Source organism: Gadus chalcogrammus, chromosome 2 (assembly GCF_026213295.1).
Source record: "Gadus chalcogrammus isolate NIFS_2021 chromosome 2, NIFS_Gcha_1.0, whole genome shotgun sequence".
Classification (NCBI taxonomy): Eukaryota; Metazoa; Chordata; class Actinopteri; order Gadiformes; family Gadidae; genus Gadus; species Gadus chalcogrammus.
Genome location: NC_079413.1, coordinates 14,880,657 through 14,890,052, shown reverse-complemented (window position 1 = coordinate 14,890,052; position 9,396 = coordinate 14,880,657).

Sequence of the window (9,396 nt, the reverse complement as noted above, 5' to 3'; positions counted from 1 at the left end):
TTTGCAGACAACTCACGACATCACAAGCACACACACGACCCGGAATTTGCCGCGCGACGGCACGAAAGGGGTCAATTAGTACCTTTAGACTCCATTGACGCATGCAAAACCCAGTGTGTTTGGTTATACAGCGTGGACGAGATTGACGATGAGAGCAGAGGGAGGCTGTTAATTCTTGACGACAGCGGGTTCGAAGAATTTGTAGACGACACAGGTGACGGAGAATTTCCCTCGTCGTTTCAAGTCAGTCGACGCGAGACTGGCTTTATCGGCCAAACATCACCGGCGGGCGTCCAGCAGAGCAAAGCAAAGGCAGGCGGACCGACTGTTCACGGAGAGGACAACCTAACGGAGAGATTACCGAGTCATTATTTAGGTGGGTAAAAAGCGGTCGAAGCTAGAGGTAGAAAGAATAATATAAACGCATTGCACGTTTAATTAACCAGTTCGAATAGAAGGAAGACAGCAGGGATTAGTGAATGATGTGGTGATAGGCCGGCCACAACACAAACACATTCGAAATAATGGTAAAGGAATGAGTTGGCAACCGTGGCGTCCAAATTATGAAGCGTCTTACAAGAGACAGGGTGACTGTCTTTTCCTTTTCCCCACTTTTCTACTTTTTTATGAATACCACTTGAGTTTTCAATTTTTTTTGTTGCCTCACAGCCAGGCATGCGGAAGAGACTTTGCTCGGGGGACGGGAGAAAATACGTGCAGTGTAGGCGTGCCATTGATGGTGGGTCTGGGGCTGTGAGGCCTGCTTTGTTGCTGCGCGTCTGGCTCCAGCAGCTCATAAAAGCGCAAGGCCAAGCCATCACCAGTTCGTCATCGTTGGCATGTACCAACTCAAAGCACAAATGTGTCTGCCTTTCTTCACTTATGTTAGCCACATGAAATCTTATTTTGTTGCCAAGTTTTTTATTACATCCATGAAATGTGTTCGTTTCTTGTGTGTTTCGGACAACAGTGGCATCTATGGAATTTTTTTTTTTAAGTGCAACTGAACACACATGGAACATCCCAACGCATATGACCCACTTCATGATCATGAGCTCAAGACAACGTAGTCGTAATAATAGGATAGGCTACATATTACACAAGGACTAATACATATTTACACATCTACATTTTTGTAGACAGTATTTTTTTGTGTCTGACGTTCTCTGTTAATATTAATACGGATCGTTCTTTGTTATAGGTTACAAGAAGCCACCTGGCCTGACTGAGGGAAACAACGGTTGGCTGGCTGTCTGCTAAAGCCGATAGCAGGAAACGCAGCCCTTACACTAAGCACCAAACTCTGGAGCTGGAGAAGGAGTTCCCTTACAACATGTATTTATCGAAACAGCGCCGCCTAGAGATCAGCCAAAACCTTGACCTAACAGACAGGCAGTTCAAAATCTGGTTCCAGAATCGCAGAATGAAGATGAAGAAGCAACACCGAAGTTCCAGGGATACTGTGAAAAACAGTGAAAACTGATTAAACCAAGGACATAGAAGACTGACCTTCTGATTCATTGACTGAATGACAAAATCATTTAAGTTTTCAAAGCACACACACACACACACACACACACACACACACACACACACACACACACACACACACACACACACACACACACACACACACACACACACACACACACACACACACACACACACTGAAATACAAAGATATATAATCAAACACTTAATAACACACGTTTAATTCTGTTCCGTGTCACTTGTCCGTTTCATCATTGTTAAATGGAAATTCCATTTATAATGTACTTTATATCCTGTGGGAGCTAGAATTCAATTTTTAATTAATAAGTTTATTAGCGTGTCTTTTTGATGCCCACTTTGAATTAGCGCACAATTGGTCACCTTTTTGCTTATAGTATTTAGTAAGGCTCCACATCTAGTAGGCTACATTCAGCACTTTTAAAATAGTCTTGAACATTGCGTTTCTACGTCTCCAGTGAAGTCAGAGAGGAGCTTTTTGGATTCCACTGCGTAAAGACATTAGAACAAATATAGTAATCCCTTGCTGACCCAGCACTTGTGTTACATATTGGTACTTGTTGCATCGGAATAGCATTGTTTTGCATGTGTTTAATTTACACCAAATATGTGGCACACATTTGATGTATGCATGTATTGCCTGATAGAATGCCGGATAGATTGATAACACACATTCAATTCGGCTTTCCAATTTAATGATTAAAATCTTCCAACGCTTTTTTCCTCGAAGGAATGTATTAATAAAGGAACGCCTATTCAAAGTTCAGAAAGTGGAGACTTATTGCACACACTACTTTGCAAACTGATGCACAGTGCTATCCAGCTATTCATTAAAAATGTAAAGTAGGACACTGATATTCCGTACGCTAAATGAAGTGTACCGGATATTAAACTTTCATATTCAGATCCAGAGGCCACACTGACCAAATATTCAATAATGAGAGTCTTGATTAGAGAGAGCCTCATTGACGTCTATCTTCAGGTAATATTCAAGCTCATTTATTTTTTATTTATAGTTTTAATTGAACCAACTTGAGTGTAAAGATTGCATTGCCAAATCATAGGTTTGATCTTATTGTGGTGCCGTATTCATCACGGAGAAGCAGTAGAATTGTATTGAATGTGCGGCATTAAAAAATATAGCATCGGCATACCGTTCTAAGATTACAAATGGGTATTATTCTTAAAGACGGATTCAGCCCGATCTATCGTGGTCCAAATGAAGTATCTATGTAAAGGCATATTAAACATGGGTTATTATTATTATTATTATTATTATTATTATTATTATTAATAGAAGAAGTAGGCTAGTAGTAGTATACAGTAGAAGTAGTAGTAGTGGTAGAAGAGGCATAGTATTAGTATTATTATATAAACTGTTGTAGTAATACACCTATTACGTAGGCCTACTGGATGATATCGTACGTTTAAAACAAATAGTATTATAACAAAGAAACTTCATTATTCATTTGATCAATGTAGCCTACTTAGCTACCAGCCCAATCTATACATTTAATTAAAGGAAACAACTAAATAAATACTTTATTCACACATTGAATTATGTAAAATTTAGGTGAGAGGCTTGGTTTGACCTTGCCTTTTAGTTTTTTGTTTGTTTTTGTTGTTTGAGTGTATTTCGGGAAAGCCTACTTCTTCTGACTTCTATAGCGAAATTCCATGGACATCCTGAAGACGCGTGAAGTTGAAAAGCCAAGGTGCAGATGGCTCACGAGACATCCGCTTTCCGTGTCTCTGTTTGTGCGAGCGAGAGTAATAAAAAAAAAACCTTAGGTCCACAGCCACAAAAACACACGCCCATAAACATATTCACACATTCTTTCTCTTGTTGTCTGCTTTTTGTAATTGTTTGTCCAAAAGCAGACTCTGGAATTATTCATACGATTTCATAAATTATTGTGAATGCCCGAAAGGGGAAGAGCTTCGTTTCTGGATGGAGTAAATTTATTTCCAGTTATTGATTTAATACGTGGTTGAGTGTCAGTGGAAAGAGTGCGTTTTATGAATTATTAACCATTCATAATCATGGCATGATCCCATTTTTTCGCCGAAACCCTATTGGATTGGCTCGACATATTTTTTTTTACCTTATAACCAAATAACTCTATCGTTATATTTTACAGACGACCCCGCATGTGCTACGACTTGATCCAGCCATCCGTTTGCACTCAGCCCCTGTTTCATCTTTAGGCTGCGCTCAGCACGTTGGATTAAGTGCGTTGGTTTGTTGCATGAGAAGTGGTCTGCTGTAGATGCTGCAGGGTTCACATGTGAATGTTTGATCAGGAACACATGGCTGAACTTCCTCTGCGCTTCTGAGGCCTCCAGCTGCTGCCAGTTTGTTTGGAGCGGAGACTCAGGGAAGCTAGGAGGACACATCAGAGTTATTTGGAAAATAATGAGTGGAAATGGTACACTACTACAGGTTATTAGAAAAAAGAAGATTGAAAGTGGTTATTTGGCTAGAACATCGAGGGGGGTGGGGGGGCGGTATAAGCTAAGAAACAAGGTCAAATAAGTAGTTTAGTGGTATGGCTATTGGGTAGAGAGAATACAATTTGGTCGTGGTATAAGTCAAGATCTGGATATTTCCAGGTTCCCACGCTTTTCTTGTGGTCTTTTATATCCATGTAGACGCAATTATATATTAATGCTGCTCTGTCAGGTGACTTTTTGCAACAATTTGTGTCTTTGTGTTTCCATGCATCGTTGTCAAGGCTCGCTCGTCCTGTCCCCTCCCTCGAGCTGGCATCATGTTTGGTCAGCAGAGAGCAATTGATAAACTGCTCTATTTGATACTGGAGGAAGTAAGCGTATAAAGTGCGGATGTTCATGGGATATATATTGCTATATGGTGTGCTTTTATGGCTACCTTATTGCCCCACTATTGGTGGACAACAAAAGACTCTGAAAAGGAATGTTGGCACTTCCTGGGACGTCTGTTGTCTCGGGCCGCCAATAGTTTTTACTTGGGTCCCGTTAACGGCGCCTCAGTGGGCAAAATGGCAGATGGGATTCAGCTGGGGTACTATAAAGGGACCATAAGTCATATTTATTATGAAGTACATAATTATTTGATGTTACATGTCGGTCTTTACTTCATATTACCTTACATAAATGTCATACACGTGCGACTCGATTGATATGTCTACGCGATGGCTTCGTGGGCCAAAAGGCCAACATATTTGATCAGGAATTTCGTTTCTTTTCGTTGAGTGTCTCTAGTACAAAACGCATCGGGTCATTCTCTGCACTGCCAGACCTTTGCCGCATGAGGAGAATCACGTTCAAGTGGTAGACAGGCTGGCAGACAGGCTCGCCACACAATTAACTGGTGTCTGCTCTGCTCTGAGTATGAGCATCACGTGGAGAAAATTGGACGGGTTTAATTGGGAACCCTCGAATGCGACCGTCAGTGAAGGAATCTGACGTGTGACGTCGAAGTCCATTTGGAGAGCCATCCAAGGATCCCTCAACACCGAGCATACTGTAAGGTGTACAGTAGTAACTAGATGAAAGGACTACTCTACCATGGACTTGTTAATTCACAGAAACGTGAAACTGTCTGCATCACTACAGCATTATAGACAACAGCATGAAAATACAGTAGCCGATCCAGTAATCTCTTTAATGCGTAAATACAGATTTATTCATGCGCTATGTAATATTTTCTTACAGTTTAGTGTATGCAATTTGACTGTGTAGGCTGTACGGCTTGAGGCTGCTATACGGCGTGTTGTAATGTGATTTAAGTCTTAATGTAGGGTAGACCTACAATTAGTCATTCAAGCCACATAATTATGACACCCAGCCTATTGTGAATGGAAATACTATATCTCCAATTTGATACCAGTCTAATTGTTACTTACAAACTGCTCAATATACAGTTATATGCACGTGCAAGTTTGCGCGTCATTGATTCGATGCGTGAAAATAAATTAGGATAAAGTTCGCTTTGATGTTTTTCACTGTCAAATGCCAACTCACTGCATAAACACTTGATGTTGTTTGTGTGGGTGTAGCGTACCTCAGCCAGAAGGACGTGGGTAGACAGAGTAAGAGGGAGGGTAGAGATGGCTATGAGGCCTTGGCCCTGTCTCGAATACACACGGGGTATGATGAACGCTGTTTGAGCCCGTCATTCGCTCATTTTCAAACATAATACGTTTCATGAACTACAGCATGCCACCACGATGTTACGAATCTCCCTCCCCCACACACACACACACACACACACACACACACACACACACACACACACACACACACACACACACACACACACACACACACACACACACACACACACACACACACACACACACACACACACACATTAACACACGCACACAATAAACACACACATAGACAAACACGCACGCACGCACGCACACACACACACGCACGCACGCACGCACGCACACACACACACACACACACACACACACACACACACACACACACACACACACACACACACACACACACACACACACACACACACACACACACACACCCCACTCTCAGATGCTCTATTCCTCTCTCAGAGATATACAGGTCCTGTTTTCATAACGCATGTGTCAGTGGCGGAAGGTTTTCGTATAATTTGCAGTCCATTTAGTAATAGCACATTAACATTTACCGGCCACGGGCCCCACTGTCTTTTTTCTTGTGTCAGCTTTGGCGCCTGCACAAAAGTGTCTCGCTTCCCGGTTCTCAGGCAGATTTGTGTGAGTGAGTGATCATTATTTTGATTGGTGTTGGTAAACAAAAAATCAAGTGGTATTTATGGAAATGAACAGCACATTTAGAAATAGTAGACTATAGTAGTACAATGGACATTGGTATTATTTCGGCATTGGACAAGAGAGATTGTTCAGGATGCATGTCACCCAGCTTTTCTGTTTGTAATAGGTGTGTATTACGTTGAGATAATCTAGTTCTCAATATTTAATATGGGGAGTCAGCTGCTCACAAGCAATCTTAATAATTAATACATTAATTGAGCAATGTTTAATGCTTCACATCACTGACAGATGAAAAAAGGCTACTGGCACAACAAAGTGAAACAAGATACCGAACAAAAATACATTTAAGAGAAAATGTCAGCTTTATTTTAGTGATTTGACGATAGGGTGTAGGCCTACCCAATGTACAATACAAAACACAATTGCGACATTCCTTTCAGCCGAACAGACATCGATGACAAAATGACAACATAGACCAACCGACATTTCATTAAAGCTATGGTTCACAATATATTTTTGTTTACAAAAATATTAACGTGTGATCCTCATCATTTACTTGTGCCTTTCATTTAAAGGCAGAACATCGTGCCTTAAATTAGTTTTACTTTTATAAATAGATGTATAATTTGATATGACACGAAAATAATTTGTAGACCTCGATAACTGAATAAACCTACGTTGTACGGCATTTGATGAAGTTAATCTAAGGTTTTTATACAAATATTAAACTGCATTAGGTATACTTTGCGTCTCTAGAGTATAACTTGTTTTCACGAGTTCATTTGCATGACATTGCATCCAATACAATAAAACAGTAAGGATGAGTTAGCTTATAGGCCCACACCGGTTTTTTGACAAGTTAGGCTACAATAAATGCCATATAAATAATGAATTACACAACAATACATGTACACATATATTTACGTGTCACTACACGTGACTATCCTCTCAGGTTTGTTTAGATATCATTGCAACGTTTGATAGATACGCACGACGTATACAAACCATATTTCAAGCAATATATTTTCCAGCAGTCCTGTCAACATAAAAATAATTATCATGATTACATGACTTTTATTTATATGTTTTGCTCTTTATGCTGCTCTATGATACCTTCGAAATGATTATCCTCATGATTAACACAAGTTGTTAAATCGGTAAAGAAAATAGCTAAATCCTCGATAGTGATAGTAAATGTGCGTGTGCGTGTGTGTGTGTGTGTGTGTGTGTGTGTGTGTGTGTGTGTGTGTGTGTGTGTGTGTGTGTGTGTGTGTGTGTGTGTGTGTGTGTGTGAGTGTGAGTGTGTGTGTGTGTGTGTGTGTGTGTGTGTGTGTGTGTGTGTGTGTGTGTGTGTGTGTGTGTACGTGTGTACGTGTGTGTGTGTGTGTGTGTGTGTGTGTGTGTGTGTGTGTGTGTGTACGTGTGTACGTGTGTGTGTGTGTGTGTGTGTGTGTGTGTGTGTGTGTGTGTGTGTGTGTGTGTGTGTGTGTGTGTGTGTGTGTGTGTGTGTGTGTGTGTGTGGGGGGGGGAGCTAAGAACAGGAAGAGAACGAAGGGCATGCCATGACTCGAGCTATGTAGGAAATTAAGGCGAGTTTACTGCGGGGAGTATATAATGTTTCCAATCTTTTACTGCTGAAATGCCACCAACTTTACCATTGGATTGATTGGTGCAAAATCTATAGGGTGGAGTCCTCAAAAACCATTACTGCTAGATTGCAACCATTGCTGCTGTCTGGGGAAGAAATGTTGTTCAAGAATGAAAAATCTGCGCAAAATACAGTTTGCTTAGGCCTACTTCACAATTTTGGGCAGGAACCTAATATCATCAAGTTTATTCAACTGCTAAAAAGCTATTGTTCTGTATAGGTCTGGACGGGTTTTTGTCGTTGATTATAAATGCAAAGTAATTTTTTGAGCGCCTCTGTTTGGAGCATCTTTTCGCACAGCTTGTTGTACGACCTTTAAATTATCGACAAAGAGTACAATGCATAACATGATCATAACAATCAACAACAACTTAAAATAAGACATGGTGATCTAAAAAAATAGTATAGAAGAAGGCCTTTCTCAAAAAACATGTTCGTTGGCCTAAGAAATTCTCTGCTGCCATATTTGAAGGCCACATTTGAGGCTTCATCAACAAATATGAATTCCACGTGTCCACAATAGCGTTCAATCGACAATTTCTGACCTCACTCTATATAGACAAAAAGTAAAAGAATAAACCTGATGTCACCAAATTGTTATGACATTTTAGGAAGGTTCATATCTATAGCAAGCTATCTTTGAACGCTAGTTACCATTGAACCAATCTGTAGAAAGTTATTGGCAAATCGAATCATTGTGTGATACATAAACAAATCCAAATCTTGAATCTAGATATCCCATGGTAGCCTATCCCATGGCTCATAGTTCATAGCCCGAATTACAGAAAAATCATTATTGTTTATCTCAACACACGAAGAAGACATTTGAGGCACTAAGGTAACATTTGTGACAATGTGTCTAGACCTGCACATAAAGTAGATTTTGGGTAGGCCTATTTAAATAACTATGACCATATTCGTTTAAAATTTCTGTGAAAGAGGATCGACATGTGTTGAATGGCAAGTTAACGTGTTCTGCTCCGTGTAGCCTTATTTACATAGGCCTACTTAGATGGACTGCAGGCCTACTCACACATTGTGCGCTGTTTCAGAAAAAAAACGAACATCCCATGTAATGTAAAAGAAGAAAACGGACGGAGAGGGGGTATTCCTATATATTCGGCGTAGGCCAGTCCACACTTTGTTGACTTTTGGCGTCCGACTATCAAGTGAGAGTTGGAAGCGGAGGAAGAATGCAACAGCCTGGCCTCGCCTCAATTTCGTTTACGGTCCGCACTGCTACAGGCCATATATCAGCCCTATAAAATCACAGCAACCTGATGTAGTACTTTATTATGGTATTAAACGGTCCCAAAAAGTAGTTCAAATAGTTTTAACCATAAAGACAAGGGGCATAGTCTCGTAGGGTTAGATTTTAATAGCGCTCGTTAACAAAATGACCGTTAATCTGCCAATAAAACCTGTTGGGCGTCTATCCAAGCCATTCTGGTGGGCATAAGATCATCATGTTAA